Genomic DNA, 4,525 nt, shown 5'->3' on the forward strand with positions numbered 1-4,525 from the left:
GGCCTGCTGGACCACTGTTCACATCCCTCCTGTTCTCTGGTTCTATGTCGACACAGAGTCCCTGTGACCAGTGAGTGAGAGGGATTGTAGAACAAGATTGTGGAAGGCTTTAAGCCATGAGCTAGAGAAGTGGACAGCCTTTCCACTGCCCATGCATGGTTTGGTGGCTGGTCCTTCTGCACTGGTGCGAGTGTTCTCAGTCACTCCGTCATGTCTGACTCTTTGAGACCCGTGGACTGTAGCCCACCAGGCTTCCCTGTCTGTGGGATTTTAGGGTAAGAGTACTGTAGTGGGTTGCTATTTCCTGCTCCAGGGCATCTTCCTGACCTAGGGATAGAACCCATGTTTCCTGTGTCACCTGCATTGGCAGGCAGATTCTTCACCACTGAGTCACCTGGGTTTCTGCATTGGTTGTTACTGTTCAGTCGCTAAGCTGTGTCTGACTCTGCATCCCCATGGACTGTAGCATCCCAGGCTTCCCATCCTTCACTATCTCCCGGAGTTTGTTCAGACTCAAACCCAGTAAGTCGATGATGCCATCCAACCATCTCATCCTCTGTTGTCCCCTTCTCCTCCTTCCTTGTTGGTATTGTTCCATAGTTACAAAAGAGATTATAGGACCGCAGAAAGTGAAAGAAAGTGAAGTTGCTCAGTCATGCCCAACTCTTTGTGACCCCATGGATTGTGGCCTACCAGGCTCCTCCATTCATGGGATTTTCCAGGCAAGAGAACTGGAGTGGGTTGCCATTTCCTTCTCCAGAGGATCTTCCCAACCCAGGGATCGAACCTGGGTCTCCTGCATTGTAGGCAGATGCTTTACCATCTGAGCAACCAGGGAAGTTCCATATAGGACCATATATGTATATACATACATATTTATAGGTATGTCACAATTTCCTTTCCATATTACTCTCTGCCATTTCTCCTGACCAACCTGCTACCTACCAATTGTGGAAGCCACTCACATGGCAATTAATCTGAGAAGCCTGAACTTGGTCCACAGCATCTGTCGTGACTATTATGGCTGTGAATAGAACAATCACATGTGGATGGCTGCGGGGTCTCTGAGACTAGTATGAGTCTACTATAAAGACTGAATTGGAAAAGTTCAATCCTGTGTGATTTCTAGAGGGACACAATCTAATCACATTTTTCTTGAACCAATTATTTTTTCACCAAGGCAGGAATCGGATTCATTGCCAGTGGGCTTAGCAATTTCCACCCAAAAGTATTTTTTTTTCCCTTTTCACATAAGTCTTAAAAGCAAATCTTGATTTTTCTTTGCAGACTCAGATTCACTGATCATGTGACATCATCTATTACTAACAGTGGTATTATATACAATGACTGACCTGGAACCAATCACTCGATCTGATAGGTGCTGGTTGAGTGGGGTGATAACTCATGCATATTGGACCTCTGTGTTTCCACTGCTTTAGGTGTGATATGTACTTATCTAATCAGAAACATAGCCATAGAGGCAGTTTATAGCTTTTGTTGATTTTTTGAAAATAGCATTTTTTTCCAGGCTTATTTCTGAGGGACTGAAATCTCCTCCTTTAATCAAATGAAAATGCATGTACTCTCATTGGCATAAAACACATGATGTTTCTTTAAAATATAGGTTGATGATTTCCTTTTATTTCCTCTTTCTATGTATAGATTCAAAGAGATTATTACCATGACAGAGTTGAAGCTACATTACTGTCTTCACCTGGCAAAACCTTCTTTACTGGGAAAATCTAGCTTGTATCATACATTTGACTGTTAACCTAGTTCTAACGTAAATAGGTTGCACATGAGTGAATTCTTGCTCTCAATAAATTCCTGAGGCATCAAAAATACTAATATAAACTTTGGATCTAACAGGGTTTCATACAAATATATAAATAGAATTTAATTTTGGTTTTATAGGTATATAAACTGTATAGACATATAGATAAAATACCTATACAGATAGATAGATTTTGGTTTTGCCTTTATATAGATGGTCCCATCTATAAATCTCAAGACACTGTAAGCAATAAATTCTAAATAAGTTAAACTGTCAAATGTGCATTTAAACACTTTTTTTATGTATCTTCATTAGACTATTATTTTCTAAAAAACGAAGAATTAAGTATTTTTCCATGCAATTTAAGAACTACCCAGTGAGTATTTCTATGTCTAACATGAAACTTAAAATCACATATTAGATCATAACAATGGTGGCCAAAGCAATAGTAATACTAATAATTGACCATAAAATATGTTTTCCATAAGTGAACAAAAAGAAAGTGAATATCCAGCCTCAGTCACCATCCTGGCTATCACAGCAGTGCACTGCCCAGTCACGAAGAGGGTGTGACTTGAAAAGCCACGGAAAAGTGGCCCAGAGCCAAAATGCATTTTTTCAACCATCAGTAACAGGCTCAAAATCCCATTCTTTAAGATTAATTCATTTAAATTGACCCCTATGATTTCTTAATATCCTCTTTTAAAAATGCAAATTTCTCTGAAAGTGATAAAGCCTTGTGTCACTTACAATTCAGATAAAATGAGTTTACTTAACACTACTCGCCATGACAGGAGCAACACAGGGTCAGCATGAGGTCACTAGCTGTCACAGGAGCGTAAGGAGATTAGACAATGAAAATCGGTATAAAAGCTGAAGATAAATCTTGCTAGCTTCAGTTTTTCCCGAGATTCTCCCTATTCAGTTGAATATGTCTCTAAGGAAAAATCACAAATTGTAACTTGTCTTAGCCTATTTTTATTTTGCTTGCAACTAGGTTCTGTCTTGACTTCTGGGCACGTTTATCCATGACGCTTAAATCCTAGTTGAGTTTTAAATGTAGCCCTGGCTTAGGGTCAGACCAAATGGATTTGAATACCAGCTTTGCCACCCGAAGACTAGATGATTTTGAACAAACTCTTCGGCCTCTTGAACTCCAATTTCCTCAGGGATAATAATATCAAGCTCTCTGGATTGTCGTGAGGATTAAATAAAATGATGTCCATAAAGGGCTTAGCAGAGAAACTAGCTCATAGCAAATGTTCACCAACTGTAGTAATTACTAGATTTATCAGGGTCATAGACAGAGTGGCCAGCAGGACAATGCAAGTGGTCAGGACAGTGACCTGTGAAATATAGGAGAAAGATATGGAAGAGACCCTTGAAAAAGGAGCAGTGACATAAATCAGACAGGCTCACAGTGTTTGTCTTGTTTTAGGTTCAGTCTCAGAGCTGAGAATGCTCTCTCTGCTGAAAACCAAGAGCATCCTTGAAATTCCTAATGGTAGAGAACATTAAAGAGGATGCCACCCCCCCACCCCCCTGCAAAATGGTACCCAAGACTTGGACAATGTGGAACTGATGCTGTTATCGAGATGTCTACATATATTTTCCTCCCAACCCTGCTCTCTTCACCATGGAGATAATTCTTCCAGAACAATAGATCCTCAGTGTTCATCATCATCATCACATCATCATCACAAGCACCACTCTAAACACCATTTTAAAATCACCTTTTAAATGTAATTGAAGAAAAAAAAAGGGAGGATTGAAGTAATCATCAGACAAATAAGAATATCATCAAAATGAAGGCCCCGTACATTGTTAATAAGAAAAATTAATCCATCCAAATTGCAGAAAATCTAGAATTAAGGAAATCATGATTCATTTACATTTGTATGAACTTGGAGATCTATGGACAGAGTCTACTTTAAACAAATATGTAATTATTCTTATCAGACTGAGAATTATACTTAAGCCACAGCATGATGACATTTAACCATGTTATTATGTCTGTGTCCTTTTTTGACATGTGGATACAAATGAAAAATATTTAATAGTTTCCACCATGATATGCTTTACAAAAGAGGGATTATTTTAAGAATATGTGTCCTAACACAAAATCTGACATAGAAATTACATTAGTAAACTTCATAGACGGCATGAAAGTGTGGTGTCTGACTCTGGAGACCACGCTATTGGATACCAGGACACTAGCTTTTCATCAGAGGATGGACAGCAGGTGAGGGGCCCAGGGAGAATCCACTTCACAGGAAGACTGCCATCTCTATTATATAGAAAGTGACACTAACTGAGCTTATTATTACTTTTCTCTTGGGTTTTATCATGGCTCACTTTCCCTTTCCACCCTATGCTGTGTGCTCAGTTGGGTCTGACTCTTTGTGACCCTCATGGGCTATAGCTTGCCAGGCTTCTTTGCCCATGGAATTGTCCAGACAAGAATACTAGAGTGGGATGCCATTTCCTACTCCAGAGGATCTTCCCGACCCAGGAATCAAACCTGAGTCTCTTATAACTCCTGCATTGGTAAGCAGATTCTTTACTACTAGAGGCACCTGGGAAGTCCATTTAATTCCACATTCACCTCATGACCACACTGACTTTCCATAGAGCATATCTCCAATAATTTAACTTCATTTTAAAAAAAATTGAGTGTCACCTGTATAGTATTATTTCAATATATATCCCTGGTTTCAAATATGCAAATACACTCAGCTATCAAGTCAATTT

The 4,525-nt window shown here is 39.4% G+C and overlaps 1 non-coding gene across 1 annotated transcript; it reads right to left on the reverse strand.

Annotated features, from left to right (window-relative positions):
* Positions 1-766: 766 nt before the first annotated feature.
* On the reverse strand, positions 767-838 carry TRNAC-ACA (transfer RNA cysteine (anticodon ACA)). The gene has a single exon. It is a non-coding gene; the product is annotated as a tRNA-Cys (tRNA).
* Positions 839-4,525: the final 3,687 nt, after the last annotated feature.

This window comes from Muntiacus reevesi, chromosome 4 (genome assembly GCF_963930625.1).
Source record: "Muntiacus reevesi chromosome 4, mMunRee1.1, whole genome shotgun sequence".
Taxonomy (NCBI): domain Eukaryota; kingdom Metazoa; phylum Chordata; class Mammalia; order Artiodactyla; family Cervidae; genus Muntiacus; species Muntiacus reevesi.